The following is a 19,259-nucleotide window of genomic DNA, read 5'->3' as shown; positions in this document are numbered from 1 at the left end:
CCCCCTTCTCTTCACCCGAGCCCCCCGCCTCACCTGAGCCCCCCCCCGCCTCACCTGAGCCTTTCACCTCACCTGAGCCCCCCCCCCCCCGCCTCACCGTTCTCGAGCCATCTTCCTTTCCCTCCCGTTCAGTGCTCGCGCCGTCCTCGTGCGCTCTGCGCGTGCGCACTACAGCCCTTCTCACGGTCTTGTCACCCTCGCCGCGCGCCTCCCAGACTCCTCGCGCCCTCCAGCACTGCCGCAACTACTGGTCTGTCCGCGAGCCCCGAACGCTCTCCAGCTCGGCCCTCGCGCTGCTCCTGGCCTATGGGTGAGTTGCTCGCGCTCCTCCTGGCCTATGGGTGAGGTCCTCGCGCTCTCCGCCCGCCCCCTCCTCGGCAGGCGCTCGCGCTCCCTCTGAAGTGGTTTCCAGCCCTCGCGCCTTCTCTCGCCCTCGGTTCTTATCCCCTTTTCACCACCCCCCGTCCTCGTGCCGCGGCCAGCGCGAGCGGTGACCCCCCCCCTCAGCGCGAGCGGTGGCCCCCCCCCTCAGCGCGAGCGGTGGCTGTGCCCGCTGTGGCCCCCGGCGCCCCCCCCTCCCCTCCCCCCCGCGGTCGTTAACGGCCGAGCGTCCGTTCCCCGGAGGGCCGAGACTCCGCCGCCTCCTCGTGTTTCTTCGGACCCCCCCAGGCCCGCGGGGGAGGTGAGTCACGAGCGACGCCCCCTTCTAATACCCCCCAGAGTGTGATCTTCTTTTATTACCCCTCAGAACGGGAGGGTCACGCTTCCTTTGATCACCCTCAGAGGGGGGCAGCGTGACACCTCCTTCAGGACAGGCCCGGGCCGTGCATTGGGACCCCCCCCCTTGTATCACCCCTCAGAGCTTGACGTGTGATGGCTTCCATCAAAACTGGACAGTTTTTTTTATAAAAATGTGTGTGTGCTGGCTGTGTGATGGTCAGAGATACTTGGAAGTGTATATATATATATATATATATATATATATATATATATAAATAAAGGATATGTAAATAGCCCCTACCTGTGTAACACAACCCCATACACACACACAACCCCACACACACACAACCCCACACACACACAACCAACCGCACACACACAACCCCCCCACACACACAACCCCCCCACACACACAACCCCCCCACACACAACCCCCCACACACACATAACTCCACACACACACCCACACACACATAACCCCACACACAGATCTGAACTGCTACACTTCCTTTTATTACTCCTCAGAGCGGCACAGTGTGACACTTCTTGTATTACCTTTAACACTTGTAGCCACCCCCCTTATAATTACCCTCACAAGCTTTAGAGCTTGATGTTTATTTTCTTCAGAAATAAACAGTGAAACGTCCTTTTGTTATCCGAGGTGCACAGCATGACCCCCTCTTTAACGACTTGTTAGGGCTCCTTTTGTTTCTCTTTACACAGGTGCAGATCTGTCTTACAGCGGTGCGGTATAATGGGTCTGGGGAGCCCTTCACTCTGTATCAGGGAGAGGCACTCACCATGTACCTGTTCAATCCGCACTCCTTCATGCACCCTAAGTGGAATGCTTCCATCTTTAAGTCTTCACTCTCAGGCTGGCAACAGGGCTCGCCCCCCTTCCATTTCTCCTTAGTAGGATATACTGTGATCTGCACCGTTCCTATTGGAGCAGGGTCAAGGCCGATTTGCATTTGGCTGGGTCCAAACTGAGGTGAGATGGTGGGCAAAAGAACAGTGGGTTGGAATGCTAGCCCTAGTGATTGGAGCGGTTAGATTTATTGCAGGCATTCCTCTCATCACCCTTTGTGTGTTTTTTTTTTATGTAGTGTTATCTTTTGATACTGTTTGCAACTTACCTCAAAGGGACGCAGTAAAACCCCGCTGCTCTCCTCACCCTGTATGTTGTGTTCTCTATCTTTTCTTGCAGGATGCACACACTAGCCCCAGACTTCCAAGTATCTCTGACCATCACACAGCCAGCAGGCACTTGATTACTTTGTTCAGCCATGCTCAACAACTGGAATTATCTTTTACTGAACTATTTTGCTCTCATAACCTTATCCTCTCCCTCTGCCTTTACCCCAGATTGTCTGGCACCTGCCTCCTTTGCCAGAAAGCTAGTCATTCAATCTACCAGTTGCATACACAAGATTTATGCCCTCCCTCGTCCCCTTTCCTTCATAAATTGAGTGTTTTAAAAAGGTAATCTGGTGAGGCCATGTTAGGGCTATATCTGTTGATATGAGTAATCTGCGGACCCTCATAATGCGAAGCTTAAAATGTATTGATGTGTAAACTAGAACAAGTACCCCCTAAAGCACAGCTTTCCAAACTTTTCAGGTTGGTGACACACCTTTTTGCGAAAAAAAATTCAGGGACACAGTAACGCGAGCGCAGCGATTGAGCCCAAACCACCTAAGGGGGGTGGTTTGCATGGTTAAATTAATGCACCGGCGGCACAAGGGTCATGTAAATAGCCCCTAACTGTGTAACACAACCCCATACACACACAACCCCATACACACACAACCCCCACACACACAACCCCCACACACACATAACCCCCCACACACACATAACCCCCCACACACACATAACCCCCCACACACACATAACCCCCCACACACACATAACCCCCCACACACACATAACCCCCCCACACACAACCACACACGCACAACCCCACATACACACAACCCCACACACACAATCCCACCCACACACAACCCCACATTCTAATGTATTTTTTTTTATATACCGCAAACTCGACTGATGCAGTGCTTTAAATGGAAAAAATAAGTGCAGGTACTCACCAAAAGAGCAGTGGGCGGAATTTAGGGCGGGGCTAAGGGGGAACAAGGGGCGGGGTTAGCTTTTTGACCGTGCCAAGGTTGTATGCACGAAATCTGCATGCATTTTATCACCCGCCTAAGGATTACATTGCTGCTTCAGCCTGCCTTAAATCGAACTGGTGGCCTACAGCCCACTGAGCCATCTGTCCAGTACTGGTACTCTTTTGTGACATGCACACGTCACTTTTCTCTTGTAACATACTGTTTGCTACCTCTTACATTTTGTTTGCTCTCAATACTTGCTCAAGTGCCACAATTGCCTCATGTAACGTTTGTTCTTGTGTTTTAGTGTCCTCTATTTATTGCAGTATTATACCTCTACTTGTAACTTGTACGCTTTTGTAACCTGCACACATCACTTTTTCCTCTTGTAATGTATCGTTTGCTACCTCTTGTATTTTTTTTGCTCACAATTGTCAATATTACCTTATGTAACTTAACGTTTGCTTTTGTAATATGGTCACTTGTAATTTTCTCCTCATGCATCATTACTGTTCCTATTGTGAAGCGCTCTGACACCTTCGGGTAAAGTCCGCGCTATATAAAAACTCATAAAATAAATAAACCAGTCTCTCCTGGAACATTTGTAAACCGGAGTTAGGGCCAGAGCTGACAACGTCTGTACTGAGGAACCAGGTGCCAATCTCCACATTTTTGATTGGTCTTAAGGTCTGTCCAAGGTCGATGAAATAGGAATCAGTGAGTGTGGAAGTGTGCAAGAAAGCAATTCAGATTCGTGCGACTGTAAAAGCCTTCCCATATGTTCTTTTGTTATGTCCTGAGTAGTGCCTCCCACCGCCACCCATTAGATTTTACAGCCCCCTCTTAGCGCCCACTGTCAAAGATCTTTGGATAAGCAAATGACTCAGCAGACACACCCCTGCTCTGATTTACAAAGCAGCTCAAGCTGGGTACTGGTGACGAGCTCCATTGCCTCCCCTTTGGAAGTCGCCGCAAGTGGCCTGCAGCACCAGAGATTAGTCACGGATACGCAAGACGCGGCCCAACGCACGCCTCAAGGGGGCCTGACTGGGGGGCCTGACTGGCGCGACACACCTATGTTTATGGGGTGCGACACAGTAACGTGTCGCGCCACACAGTTTGGAAAGCTGTGCCCTAAAGCATTAACTAAATGGGCCCAAAAACTGTCCAGTGTTGATTATCGGCCCCATGCCTGTTCTGGTATGCCAACACCCACCTTACCTCTTGTGGATTATTTAAACCTCTAATGTTTTCAAGACACAAGGAATATGCTCCTATTTGTAGTCAACATTCACTCCCAAACTGCCAGCTAGCCCATTGTCGTTGAATATTGTAGTGTTTGCCACCTGTACATGTGAGACTGAAATGTTGCTTGCTTTACATTCTCCCAAAAAAGAATCCGGCCCGATCAACACTCATTGCGCCCAACTAATCAGCAAATTATCCCCCTTCACTCCCAAGTAAACCTGTAACTTTAACCCGGAGTGATCTGGGTATGTTATCCAAGTGGGCGAGGGTCACTGCCTAGCCTCCCACCCCTGGTATACCTTATGTCATGCAACTGTAACTACTTGTGGAATGTTAAGGCTTTCCATCATTTTGCAACTGCCAGCTTAATTGGGTTGTTTACACGGTCTCTTTATCCTGCTCCGGTAAAAGCTGCAGGTCCAGGTGGGGTACCCATTGACATCTATAAATCAAGTGTCCACTTATGGGTCCCTCTGTTAACTACTGTGTTACAGAGTGCTGCAGAGGGCCCCATTCTAGACTTCTGGAGATCTACTATCATAATCTCCATTTCTAAACAAGCATTGGTAAATGAATTCAGTTTTGCCTAAGTGATTATTAATCATTTGTTTTTTTGTTGTAATTTGTAGCTTGCTGAGTAGTTGTACAATATACGTTACAGAAAGTCTGTTTTAAAGTGTTATGGCTTGTGTATGTACAAAAAAAGCAATATATTGTGCTATTACTAGTGGAAGAGTGCGGTTAAGTATTAGCAGCATTTTGAAAAATGAAATGTATGAGGAAATAATAAAAATTAATTGATGTAATAGCAGTATTATGTGTTTAGAGGAGTTCTGACCACTTTTAGGCCCAGTGCCACTGCACCTGCTGCACCATTCAAATCATGCTCTAGTGTCTTCAAGATAACTGTATTTGTGACTGCCTGTTTAGTAGTAAAATATAGCAATATTGGGTGTTTAGGGTAGCTATGACATCTTTTGCCCCCCTATGCCACTGCACCTGCTGTACCATTCAAATCATGACCCTATTGCCTGTAAGATAACTGCATGTGTGACTCCTTATTTAGTAGTTAAATATAGCAATATTTGGTGTTTAGAGGAGTTCTGACAATTTTTAGCCTCAGTGGCACTGCACCTGCAGCACTATTGCAATCAGGGCCTTAGTGCCTGCTATTTACCTGCACTTGTGACTGCCTGTTTAGTAGTACAATTTAGCAATATTCTGCCTGTAGTGGGGTCCAGAGAGCTTTTGGCCCCTGTGCACCATTCAAATCGAGCCCCTTTTAACTGGAAGATAACTGCAATTGTGTATGCCTGTATAGTAGTAAAATATAGCAATATTAGGTGTTTAAAGGTACCCTCCCATGTCACATCTCTCCCACTTACATTTTTTTCATCCCTCTGCGAAGCCCACAGCTTTAGACTCCCTACAATTCTTGATCGCGCAAATGCTACTGCCACGTTTCCGCAGATCTACATACTTGGGCTTAAGGTAGCGGTAAGCAATCGTTCCTGGGTTCGAATGCCCTTTTGAGCCTGGCAAACCTACTAAATTGCATGCTTTTAAGGGTTTCCAACAACTCTTCTCTAATCTTTTCCCATACTGAGAAATGTTGGAAATTTACTCCTGAGAATGGCAGACATAAACCTTCTTCCATAGTTGGGGGAAAAAAGTGGTTGGAGGGAAAGTGAACTTGGAAACACTCAGATTTTCACATGAGTAAATCTACACATGCATATTTTGCTCCTGCTAAAATGCAGTTCACAAATATTTTCTAGGCTAAGCAGCTCCCACACCAATAAGGTTTTACGAAAAGAATGCCAAAACAATTCACACATTGACAAAACTAAAAAGCGGACCACCAATTTCAGACCTGCCTTTGCTAATGCTTGTTTATTTTTGTTTCCCATGATATTATTGAAACTGGTTACACTGATTTGTCCATTATGAATATTTTAAAGAAATACTAGCTTGCGTCAACACATGTTAAATTATGCTGCAAAGAAATGGTACCTGAAATTTTACAGTAGTTTAGCTAAAATATTTTTTTCCTGCTTTCATTTTTTGGGTCGAGCCTAGCGTTGCAGCGCATCTGCTGCTCGCTCTGCGAGGCATCCTGTAGTAGGGTATACTGTAAAAGTGCTGTGGAAGCCTCAGCCCATATTTTTCATTGGCTGGTGTCATTGTCCATGGTAAATGCTGGCTTCCGATTTGATAATGAGGCTTCTTAGTCCTTCCTTGTTACTGCCCTGTCTCCTTTTGTGACCGCCCATCAGAACTGGATCTTTTACTTGAAGTTACACTGTCTCCTTCATCAGTCAGAAAGCACTTGTTTAGGTCTCAGCCTGGCGAAAGCAGTGCATGCGCTGCTCTGCCATGCAGAGGGCTTCTTGGAATCAATACGGATTCCGAAGCCGTGTCCCATGTTCGCCTTCAGCTTTCATTCGGGCACGTCGTTTGGCGGCACGAATTATGCCAACGGCAGTTCAATGATTGCACCGAAGGCATGTCAATCCCTCCTTGTTGCCACCCTGTCTCCTTTTAGCCACGCCTAGCGAGATTGGATCTCTTACCGGCGGCGTGACACAGGCTTATTAGCTTGCTGCACTTTTATTTTTAAGACATCGCATGCGTTTATCGCGGGCAGCTTCAACTAGCCGTTTCGCTTGCAGTAAGCTTTACTTCACAGCGCTTTGTTTTCCTGAAGTTTTCCTTTGAATGTTCACACACCACCATATCGTTATTAAATTGTTTAGCTTTTTTTTTTTTTTTTTTTTAAGACATCACATGCTTTTGCTATCGCGGGCAGCTTCAACTAGCCGTTTTGCTTGCTGTAAGCTTTACTTCACAGCGCTTTGTTTTCCGGCGTTTTCCTTTAAATGGTCACACACAACCGTATCGTTATTAAATTGTTTAGCTTTCTTTTTCTTTTTCAAGACATCGCATGCATTTGTTATTGCGGGCAGCTTCAACTAGCCGTATCACTTGCTGTAAGCTTTACTTCACGGCGCTTTGTTTTCCGGCGGTTTTTCTTTAAATGTGCACACAGAACCGTATCGTTATTAAATTGTTTATCTTTGTATTGTATGTGTCAAGCTAATAAGTGTTAGTTTTTTCGTCGCTTTGTTCTCCGGCGGTTTTCATTTTAATGCCCGACGGGTTTCCTTCAATGCGCACAACAAGCGTATCTTTATTAAATTGTTTAGGTGATGCGCAACAATCACTTGCATGTGCGTGTGTAAGATGTGTGTGTAGTTGAGTTTGCTTCTACGGTGAAGTACTCTTCTGCTGCTAGTATTGTGCTTTGTGTGTTAACCAGTGGGTGTGTTTGTGTAATTGGATGTGGTGAATAAATTGCTGCTGGTGTGTTTGTCGTGCCGAGTGCACATGTGTTTGTGCTGCTCGTAATGTGTGTGGACTTGTAGGCATGTTTTGTGCTGGTGATGTAGGTGGGGTGCTGCTGGGTGGGTGGTGTGACAGTTTATCTAGTACTGGCAATGTGTAGTGGTGATCTTGTACGTGGTGCTTGGATCATGACGTGTGTGTTTGTAAAAGTCTATGCAGCCATGGTGGTCTGTGTTGGTGATGATGTGCTTAATGCTGGTTCAAGCATAGTTCAAGTTTTTATATATATATATATATATATATATATAATGTGTGTGGTAATCATGTCTAGTGAGTGTGGAGTGTGATTGAGTAGTGTGTGTGTGTCTGGTGATTGTCCAGTGCTTTCCGTGGTGTGCCGTCTGGGATGGTGCCGGGCTGTATAGTGTTGCGCAGTTCTGAATGCGGGTGTGTTGTGTTGCGCCAATATGCAATGTGTGTGGGTTGCGCGGTGCCTGCTGTGTGGGAGGGTTGCCGGAGATATGAAAGTGTATTATTCGTAAATATTATGGTGCTAAATTCCTGTAGTGTTATACAGCATTTCCTCACACCAGAAGAGCACCAACACCTCAGGCTCTCAATCCAGCCCTCAGTTTACAACCCCCCTCCCGTCGCCCCAGGGTCCCCCCCCCCCCATATTGATCTGAGGTCAGAGGGCGAGAGAGGCAGCAGAGCCCAGGCAGGCGGGAGGGAGGGCTGGGGCTGCTTGGGTGGTCTTGTGTCTCCCTCCGTTTGCTTAGCAGCTAATAATAGGAGATGCGTGTGGGGTAATTTGCCTCTTCCTCAGCCAATGGGGGGAGGTAGAGCCCTTTTCCATTCCAAACCTCCCACCCACCCAGCTGCCCCACCTCTCACTTCTTTTCAAGATCTGCTTGGAGGCAGCTTCTCACCAAATGTTGGTGCGACTGTGAAGAGGAGCTCCGAGACCCCCAGAGCGGCCCTTTTTCTCTCCACTCCTGATTTTCGATGTCTGGCCGTGCTTTGGTTTCTATATTTTTGTTGCAGCTGATCCCTCTTTGGAGTGTGTGCAGTTTTTTGAATTTTGATTTTCTATTGGTGTTGTTTTCGCCGCTCCTTCTGCAACTTTTAAAACTTTGCACCAATCAGGAAGAAGAGGAAAGGGAAAAGAGCATCCCAGAGGAGCTGGGATGACGAAGATCTGGGTTTCGGGTCTCCCCCCTTGATGCCCCCTTTGCCTGGCACCCCCGCCCTTCATGGATTATCTGTCTTGACCGCCTGCGGCTGACTTTCTTTCTGGTTGTGTCTTTGGGTCATTTTCTTTCGTTTTGTTGCTGCTAGTGATTTTGTTTTCCTCTCCTCGCCACCACCACCAACTCCCTCCTTGTGCTTGGATCCCCTATGGCAACGGGTCTTCGCCCCCCCCCCCTTGCGCCCCCAGGAGGGTTTGGGGGCAGCCCCCTGGGTACAGCACCCCTGCACCGCCGACTGTCAACCCGGACCTGCAGAGGAGAACCGGCTACTGCCACGCTGCCTATGGCCTGAAGCAGATCTTCAAGGTAAGAGGGTACGGGGGGTGCCCGGTGGGAGGAAGGGGGTGCAAGTGTGGCGAGAGTGACCCACTTCTTCAAGGTGCTGGAAGTTGTCTTTCAAATCATCTGGAGCTCGGCATCCTCGAACAGAAGCGGGCGAGAGTGTGTCCCGTCTCCTTGCATTAAAAGTGGCGCTCCTTTAAAAACAAGAATTTAAATGCAATAGGTCTCGCCTTAGATTAAGTTAAAGCTATTTGCTTTGCTAATGGTATTGTATAGCAAAGCAAATGGCTTTAACTTAATAAAAGGCGAGACCTATTGCATTTTTAATGTTTGTTTTTTCATGCCGCATGTTTATTTTTGCTTGTCGCTTTCACTTTAACAATAGCTGCTGGCCAACCCCACGAGTGCTGTGTGGGGCAGCAGCTATTGTCTTCATTTATTAGGACACTGCACTTTAAAGTCTACTCCTGCCAGTATTGATGCAGTGCGTTTTAACGCTCTAAACATGTCGAGCTCTCAACCTCACTCATGCCACCAGTCACTTGCGTCGGCATGCGTATGGTGTGCACCATAGATACCAAATGGTGCACAATCTTCTCATTAAGACTAGAATATTCTGACATGATACATTAATGATACATTAATGCCTGTTATTCTGTTTTGTTGCAGGTTGTTTTTAGATCTACAGGTACCACTTTTTAGGGTGCTGTAATGGTGGTCATTACCACACTTCACCAAGTTGTTGACCACTACCAAAAAGTGTAGGTAGATTGTATCTGGTCCTGAAGAATTGCCATTGATAAAAGGGCAAGAAACATGTTGACCCATGTCACAAGCGTGTAACCTCACATCATTAGAGTGAAGATACACGTCTTTTTTACTTTTAATGAGGGTGGTGGCCATGTTTCATTAAAATTATTTAGAGTGGACCTCCATTTCCTATTTTAATCCACACCCCTACACATCACTATCACCTGCACTGATCTAGGGCCTTCACACGCACTTCACACTACGGCATAAGGAATAAAGATCTCCGCCAAAAAGGCCCCATCTCGGGTGCCGATTAGGTATTGCAGTGCCGACCCAGTAAGGAGCAGACCCGATGATGAAGCAAGACACCTAGCTGGCTGGGTATGTGAGGGTCTTTTTCCGAAAAGATGAGATTCTTTTCCTAACTCCACACCACTATGTGGAGCCCCTGATCATACACAACCACCTGCTCGAGACATTAGGAACTGCATACCATTTTTGTAGAGCTGTATTCAATATTCCCTTATTAGGGAAAGTGCTAGAAAAATGTGCGCATCAACAACTGAGCCAACACATCTCTAAATTTGGGGGACATGGCTGCCAGCAGTTAGGCGGTCGCGTAGCTCTCACCTTCCTTCGTGTTTGGTGGTGTGCGTTGCAACGCAAGGGTCTCTACCTGAGGAACAGAGTCGGAGGGCGGGGTGATGGGCAGACCTCTTGGCCTCCCGCAGGGGTGTGCCTTCGGCGAGCGGAGACAGCCGCAGGGCTTTCTGTGCGCAGGGAGGTCCTCGGGCAGAATTTGTTACAGAGGAGCTCAAGGCAGTGCAGACAGAGTCTAAGCTGGGGAGTGTCCGGAGAAAGGAACAGTTGAGGGGGCAGTGTACTATAAAGAAGGATGAACTGACATTTATGACCCCAGCAAGGAATAAAATCGGTAGAAGACCGGCAGCAGCCCCAGCAGTTCTTAACACTAGGGAGGAAGGCAGACAGTTCAGGAAATAAAATCAATACTGAGGTAAGGAGGCTGGAGGGGCTTTCAAAAAGGGCAGGCTAATAGATACACCCTGAGAAATAAACAAATCTTGGTAATCCCTGCTATATCCGATCTAGCCTCAAACAGACAGACACCATTACCTCTCCCCCGACTCCAGATAGTCTGGAAAAACCCGATAGAGGGTCGGAAAACGGTGAAAGAAGGAGGGAGAAAAGAACCAAAATTACTTGTCTGAGTTAAAATAACCCCCTCCTTGCAGTCATATGTTAAAGTTCAAGCCCAGGGATAGGGGCAGCTAAACCAGCCTCCACCAACAGACAAATCTAGTAATGACCAGTATGGGGGAGATTGCGAAAAATAAAATTACCAGTTCTGCCTTGATATTCTAAGCGATTTAGAGACTACTAACAGATACCAAGCTCTGGCAGATAAAGGAATAGAAGAGCCGTCACAGGAAAGTAGTCCAATTTCGCTCTCTGAGCATGTTGTACACGCTAAACACCACACACAAGTAGGAAAAGAAACGCATCCAGAGGTGGAAAAGATGATAAATTCCCCTTTAAGTGCGATAAAAGAGTGATTTGATACATTGGAAATAAATCTGGGAAAGATGCATGAAGTATTTGAGCGCTTAGAATGTAAGGTGAACTCTTTTGTAGAAAGATTGGAAAACATGGAAGTACCTGCAGAGAAGCTAAACAAGGAGGTTGAAATAAATAAAAAAGAAACTCATCCCTTAGGGCAGGTAAAAAGGACTTAAGAGACCAGATCGAGACTCTAGAAAACAATGCATGACGAAATAATATAAGGATTTTATACATCCTCTCTTTCCCTGATTTCCTCCGCCACAGCTCTGTAGGGCTTCTCTGCAATCCTGTCCTTTGCTTTCATCTGCTGTCCTTCAAGCTCTGCTGGGCTTCTTTGCACTCCTCTGTCCCTGGCTCTCCTTCGCCACAGCTCTGCTGAGCTTCTCTGCACTCCTCCGTCAGCTGCTTTCCTCAGCCACAGCTCTGTTGGACTTCTCTGTCCCCTACTGTCCTCCACCACAGATCTGTTGGACTTCTCTGCAATCCTGTCCGTTGCTTTCATCTGTCATCCTTCTCAGCATTCTCTGCGCTGTTGTCCATTCCTGCCATCTGCCGTTCTTAATCACAGCTTTCTGGTGCTTCTTGGAAGTCCTCTGTCCCCTGCTCTCCTCCACAACAGCTCTGTTGGGCTACTTTCTTCTTCTCTGTGCCCAGCTCTCCTCAGCCACAGCTCTGTTGGTCTCCTTTGTTTTTCTCTGTCCCCTGCTCGCCTCCACCACATCTCTGTTGGTCTCCTTTTTTCCCCTCTGTCCTCAACTCTCCTCCACCACAGCTCTGTTGGGCTACTCTGCCCTCTACTCTCCTCCACCACATCTGTTGGTCTCCTTTTTTAGGTCTCGTGGCGCTGAACAGCGCGTAAGCGCTGTCTCACCAGAGATCTATTGTCGCTGGGTCTGCTTCCCAGGAGACAGCACCTGGCCGCGCGCATCTCCAAAAAGGCGATCGGCGCAGGCCACGCGCGCGTGAACACGCTCGCTGTGGCTGTCTGCTGGAAAGCTCCAGCGCATGCGCATACACTGAGACCTAGTCCCCACTGTCTGCTCTCCCCTGTCGCAGCCATCGCTCTTCAACCCAACCACAAATCAGTGCTCCCCCTAGTCACACGCTTCCCCGGGCACAGCAGACTCGCTTGCGCCACTGCTTCTTACCTTTCTGTGAGAGCCTGACCCAGTCCTCGGTGTCGAGTTCCTGAGCTCGACGTCCGTCTTGCGGGATCACGGGCTGAAATCCTCCTCCACCGGACAGCAAGAACAGCGGGGCATCTGTAGGGACCCCGCCGGACGCTTGCAACCCACAGGGCGCACTCCTGGCCGCGGCCGGCATTTTTTCGGCCAAGGTTTACGTGCACTCTACTGGACCCATCACGGAGCCGCGGGAGGGGGCGTGGTGTGTCGCGCGCGTGAGCTTCTACCGACAGCTCACGTCACGTGCCTCTTAGGTTTCGGTTTCGTTTATCTCTTTCCGTGTGCGCGAGACAGAAACAGCCGAGGGAGGGAGGCAGGCAGGCGGGAGGGACGCTGTGAGTGAGTGCCCCTGCCCCAAATCACTAAAATCTACCCATGCCAAAAAAACTAAAAACTAGAGCGGTCGCTTTTGAAGCTGGGGAACAGAGTTGGAGTCTCGGCGGGAGGGTCAAGATCCTGTGAATCTGGGCAAATCACTTAATCTCTCCATGCATAAAAATGAATCTGTCTGTGTGCACTGCAACTGGTTCATCATGTAAAGCGCTCCGATATCATCAAGCCGAGTTTGCTTTATATTAAAGTGAAGAAAAAACACAGGAGACTGAGTTCAAACACATGCACTTGTATGGAGTGTGGGGGCAAAAGGACGGCCGTTTGTGCTAGCATAACATGCTCTTGGCATTGCTGTGGGGAGGGGGAGGGGAAATGCGGGACACGGCCGCCAAGACAGGATGTGGCATAACGGCTCGAGCGGACGCCTTTGACGCTGGGGAACAGAGTTTTAGTCTCGGCGGGAGGGTCAAGATCCTGTGAATCTGGGCAAATCACTTAATCTCTCCATGCATAAAAATGAATCTGTCTGTGTGCACTGCAACTGGCTCATCATGTAAAGCGCTCCGATATCATCAAGCCGAGTTTGCGTTATATTAAAGTGAAGAAAAAATACAGGAGACTGAGTTCAAACACATGCACTTGTATGGAGTGTGGGGGCAAAAGGACGGCCGTTTGTGCTAGCATAACATGCTCTTGGCATTGCTGTGGGGAGGGGGAGGGGAAATGAGAGACACGGCCGGCAAGACAGGATGTGGCATAACGGCTAGAGCGGTCGCTTTTGGAGCTGGGGAACAGAGTTTGAGTCTCGGCGGGAGGGTCAAGATCCTGTGAATCTGGGCAAATCACAGAAAGGGCGCCAATTAGGTGACCATTGAGGAGGGATAATAGGGTCGGATTGCAGGGTAAAGGAAGGATGAGAAGAGTTGGGGGAGGGGTCCGTCCAGGACAATAAATGCAGAGAGATACGCATATGGGTGCGGGCAATGGAGGGACTTTTTGTTACCATTCCAGAATTTGTTTATTTATGCGTTTTGATATAGTGCAGACTTTACCAGAAGGTGTCGTGCCTCCAAAAGAAAGGGACTGGAAGTCCCACTCCATCCATCCCCCCCCACTCCATCCATCCATCCCCCCACTCCATCCATCCATCCATCCATCCATGCCCCACTCCATCGCTATCATCTTGCAAATCATCTTTATACACCAATACAGACTTTGCTAAAAATTTAATGCAACACATTGTCATATACAATGCCAATAACTCAAACTTTAATGCTGCGAGACCTATTGCATTGCAAATGCTTGTTCTTCTCTGTCCCCTGCTCTCTTCCACCACGTCTCTGTTGGGCTCCATTGCTCTTCTCTGTCCCATTGCTCTCCTCCACCACCGCTCTGTTGGGCTCCTTTGCTCTCTTCTGTCCACTGCTCTTCTCTGCCACAGCTCTGTTGGGCTCCTTCGCTCTTGTTAGATTATGCTTGTTGATGCTCTCATAATGCCATGTATAATTTAGCATTCGCTGCGCCATTTTCTTTTTCAGACTCCATTTTGTGAGACTCTACTCGCTTGTTACGCTTTGCTGTTCGAGCAGTATCGTACCCCTCCCCCAAGCGCCTTGAGACCCCCCCGGGTGAGTAGCGCGCTATCAAGTGTCATGATTGATTGATTGATAGGTTCGAAATGAATCCTTCCTTGTTCTGAGAAGTACCCTTTGCTAAGTTTAGTTTCTGTAACAAAGAACTGCTTGTGCCTGGTCATAGTTTTCCCTAGATAAGGAACCTCTCCCGCCTGGCTGTCAGTTTGAGCAGCACAGGATGAAACGGCCTTGAGAGTGTCCTGAACTGTGAAAGATATGAGAGTCAAAACCTTTTTGTCTTTCTCTGTCCGGCCACATCTGTTTGGAAAATTCCATTGTGAGCGTGTTCTTAGCTAACCATGCAATGTAGGGGGGGGCGTGGCCAGGGGCCAGCGAAGATGGCCGCTTTACTCGGGAGCTCCGCCGGAGCTGACCCCTTACCCCTGTTAATCCATCCTAATTTACACTCCTCATATAGCCCTAGCCTGGCACTTCGTGGCAGTGACGGCGGTGCTAACTCCGGAGACTCTACTCGCTTGTTACGCCTTGCGGAAATCCCGGACTGCTGGGCCCTGACGACTGCCGAGGGCGCCGGTGCCACACACCCGGGCTGGAAGTCCACGCGAGGCCCCGGCTTGACAGCCTGCGCGTGGTGGGTCGGCACGTGCCGGGGCTCGCAATTGCTGTCAGGAATCGGAAGGGGTGCTGGCGGTGGCGCGCGGCCATGTGGGGGCCCCCTGGACATGACGGAGGAGCAGTAATGGCGCCAAAATCATCGGTATGAGCCAGTGAGTAGGCCGGCCTGCTGCGCATTTGGGAGCCTGCCGCGACCGTGTGTTGCTCCGCTGTTTGTCTGGGTGACTGGCGGCTCCATTAGACACGAGTGATTGCCGGGCGTTGAGTGCGGCGGCACGAGTCGGAGGCGGCGTCCGCCGGCCTGAAGGGGGCCCATTTGCAGCGCAGGTGAAGCTGGGGTGCCTCCGGCCCCCTTGAAGGAGAAGTGGTGTGTGCTTGGATATAGGCACAGAGACGATCACACCACACCTTGTACAGAGACTCTGCCGAGCCACGTGGGCCATTCTGCTGCCTGGCCCCGGGGGCCGCCATATTAGAGAGGGACGGAGGTAGGAGCGCAGCGGGAACCCGACACGGTGTGCTATCGGACCGAGGGATTAAGGCCTCCAGTCTAAACGAGCTTCAGGGGAACACCGCTTGAGAGGGCGGACCACATTTAAGGCCTACACGGACTGTCCTGTGGGGTAACTTGGAGAGCATACCGCGTAGGAGGCAGCCGGGTGGGCCCCGGAACTGGTGGTGGAGGACTGCATCTATTGACGCCTGTTGAGCGTAGGAAAGGAAGGGGAACTACGAGCCACAGCCGCTGGTGGGAGTGAAGGGTCCCTGGAGCGCGCCTTGTGCCCAACTGCAGTCGTCGGGGTGGCTCTCCGGCGGGCTGTTGTGTGCCACTGGAACCTTGCTCACTGAATGGGTGAGCCAACACCATGAGGCCCAAAAACACTGTTGCCGCACAGACTAACAAGCTGGACAAGTGCGCAGTCCAGCTGGGGACTCCGCAGACTGCTGGTGCATCGGGAGACCAAGCAGCCCCTAAAGAACCGTCCCTGGCTTCAATCATAACGGTGATACAGACACTGGGTACTAATCTGGAGACAAAAATTGACAAAATCTCCATCGAAGTCAACCTTCCCCGCACTGACCACAGTAAAACCTCGGAAAAGGCTAAGGCAAATTAATCTGATATACGGGAGCTCAAAACCTCCTTGAAGGCACTCTAACAACGCGTAAACGAATTACTGCACCAACATCGCCAGGAGGCCCTGAAGCTGGAGGACCAAGAAGGAAGAGCCCGAAGGAAGAGCCCGCAGGAACAACATCCGCGTGGTAGGCGTTCCGGAGGATTCCGAGGAGCCTAGTGTGGAACTCTTTCTGGAAGATCTGATCCTCACCCACCTGAAACCTAAGCGCCTGTCCAACATCTTCACCATGGAATGCGCTCATCGTGCACCTATCCATAAGCCCAAGCCGAGAGCGCCAGCCTGGACAATTATAGCGAAAATCCTGCACCATAGGACGCTATCCTACAGGCAGACGGGTGACCTACAATACGAAAATGCCACAATCCGATTCTTCCCGGACTTCACACTTCAGGAACAACGAGAAAGGCGCTCCTATGCAGGAGTGAAGGCGGCGTTGCGAGATAGAGGAATCAAATACATGATGTTCTTTCCCGCCAAGCTCAAGGTCATTGCGGGGGGCAATTCTTTTATCTTCACTACGCCATCGGAGGTGCAAGACTGGCTCGACGGAGAGTCGTCACGGGCTCCGGACCGGACGAAGGGGGAAAGGTGGAGAGACAATCAGGTCGCCTCACCAGGATCGACGGCCGAGAGGTCGGATGTGGACGGTCAAAGTCAGCGCTCTTGGCGGTCGAGGTCGGCCAGCCCCAAATGGGGGACTCTTCGAGAGGCGGTTGGCCATTAGTGGAGGTTGACCTGGCTACCTGGACCTCCAACGAACTGTAATGTATTGTGTGCTCCTGTGCAAGAGTGTGGGTGCTACACTCTCTGGTGGGTCCTTGGGTATGGGGTGGTTGTTATTTAATCCTGTCATGACCCATAGCCTCTGTAGAGTTAGGCTGCGAATGTTGAAGGTCTACCCCCTTCTATGACTCTGTGGCCCATGATGACCTCCGAAGGGTCGAAATACTAACTTGTCAGTGACAGGCTGCAATCTGATGTGACTGTGATCAAATCCTTGAGGAGTGTACGCTTCTGTAGCATATTGTTAAGTTATGAGGGGTGGGCGTGTGCAGCGGTTGGAGCTGGGGCTGGCGCACTCTTCCCCTTAAGAAGGTTTTTCTGGAGGGGGAGGCTTCCTCACTCCTGGGTTGGGGTTGGGCGAAAGATGCTCTGCTAATTGGGGAGGTGGGTAGTTCAAAGCCTACGGAGCAGGGAAGCGGGGAGGGGGGTTGGGGGAAGACACCAGTTTCTGGGGGTATGGAGGAGCTGGGGTGCAGTTGTGGGACTGGGTGGGTAGTTTGGTACGGTCACACCGAGGTCAGACACATGTTCTCTAACATTGTTTTAGGAAGCGCAGGAAAGGCTTGGCCGGCATCTGTCTGAATGGCTATGAAGTGGGATAAAAGTCTTAAGATGATTAGCTGGAATGTCAATGGGTTGGGGGACAAACTTAAAAGAAGTGTTGTGCTACAGTTTGTTAAGCGCCACCTCCCTGATGTTGTTTTATTGCAGGAGACCCACCTGATGGGGAACACGTGCTATGCACTAAACAGATGGGGGTACACTTTGACGGCACACGCCAGTTTCACATCCGGGTCCTGGGGCGTTGGGATTGTTCTGCGATGAAATTTTCCAATGGTCATTGGTCGTACAGATGTGGATCCTCTGGGGCGCTTTGCTGCTATCTCAGGGAAATGGGAGGGTCGTAGACTCAACTTGGTAACGATCTACATTCCACGGGCCTTCAAAGGCAATCGTACCACGATCTGGGGAAGCTACTGCTTTCCCTCCCAGAGGGGCAGCTCCTCATGTGTGGGGACTTTAATGCTGTGGTGTCAGGTGAATTAGACAGACATCCAGCCAGGGACATTGGGGCAGGACATAGGTGGCTTCCCAACCTTATGGAGGCGTTTGGACTCCTTGACCTTTGGCGCCTCAAACATCCGACACAAAAACAATACACTTTCTTCTCTGGTCCACACCACACTTTCTCACGCTTAGACTACCTCCTGGCACCAATGCACCAAGACGCAACGATCCGTGAGTTCGCCCATCTGGCGCGGGATATATCGGATCATTCCCCACTATGGGCTCATGTAACAATTGGAGACCGGAGAAAGGGGTGTGTGGCGCCGATCAATGCCTGGTACATTTGGGGTGAGGACACAAAAAAGAAATTGTCTCAATCGATTGACCGATATTTTGTGGGAGAACGAATGAACTGTCGAATCGTCAGTAGTCTTGTGGGAGGCCTTTAAGACGGTGCTGCGGGGGGAGGCCCTTTCGGCGATTGCGGGCCACTGCAAAGAATGAGAAGCACAGATCGTTACCATAGAAAATGACCTGCTGGCGCTTGAGGGTACTGCGCAGAGTGGTGGGGATCCAGACACGCTCCACCAAATCCAACTAAAAGCTGCAGAGTACAAGGCTCTGGCCACTGATGCTGCCAAGACCGTGGCGAGAGACAGGGAGGGTAGATTATATGACCAGGGAGACAAGGCGGGCAAATTAATAGCATGGCTGGATAGGAAACTGCAGCGCAGAAGGTGGTGGCCGAGCTTAAGGTTGAATCGGGGCCGTTATTACAGAGCCCCACAAGATTGTCAGGGAGTTTGCGACGCACTTTAGAACGGTATACACTAGGAGATCCGAGCAGTCGGAGGAGGAGTCAGCGGCCTTACTGGGCGACATTTGTTCACCCCACCCTCTCGGCTGAAGAACAGGAGACTCTGGAGGCACCCCTCACCGCTGACTAACTAGTCATGGCCATTCATGTCCTTCGTCCTGGAAAGGCTCTCGGGCCCAATGGTCTTCCGGTCGAGCTTTATAAGCTCAAGCCTGACAGCCTTGGCATACACCTGAAGCATATGTTCGATGACCGCAGAGAACGTAATACTGCCGAAGGACCAACGAATAGCCACTATTGTAGCTATCCCCAAGGTGGGGAAACCTAAAGAGTCATGTGCCTCTTATAGGCCGATATCACTGCTGAATGCTGAGCCGAAAATCCTTGGCAAAGTGCTTGCCAATAGGCTCAAACCGATCCTGAACACCCTAGTACATCCGGACCAATCGGGCTCTATGCCCCACAGCAATACGGCACTTAACTTGCGCAGTC

The 19,259-nt window shown here is 49.9% G+C and overlaps 1 protein-coding gene across 4 annotated transcripts in view; it reads left to right on the top strand.

The window, feature by feature from the left end:
- Window positions 1-253: 253 nt before the first annotated feature.
- CIZ1 (CDKN1A interacting zinc finger protein 1) overlaps window positions 254-19,259 on the top strand; it is a 582,047-nt gene continuing 563,041 nt past the window's right edge. Inside the window, exon 1 of one of the 4 annotated variants that reach the window (XM_078646619.1) lies at window positions 254-310. The gene's annotated coding sequence lies outside the window, so the exon portion shown is untranslated. Of the gene's footprint in view, window positions 311-494; window positions 683-19,259 lie in introns of those variants that run through there. The other 3 variants (XM_078646621.1, XM_078646624.1, XM_078646623.1) reach the window with 3 other exon arrangements.

Source organism: Lissotriton helveticus, chromosome 5_2 (genome assembly GCF_964261635.1).
Source record: "Lissotriton helveticus chromosome 5_2, aLisHel1.1, whole genome shotgun sequence".
In the NCBI taxonomy this organism is placed as follows: Eukaryota; Metazoa; Chordata; class Amphibia; order Caudata; family Salamandridae; genus Lissotriton; species Lissotriton helveticus.
This window is presented reverse-complemented; position numbering and strand designations above follow the sequence as displayed.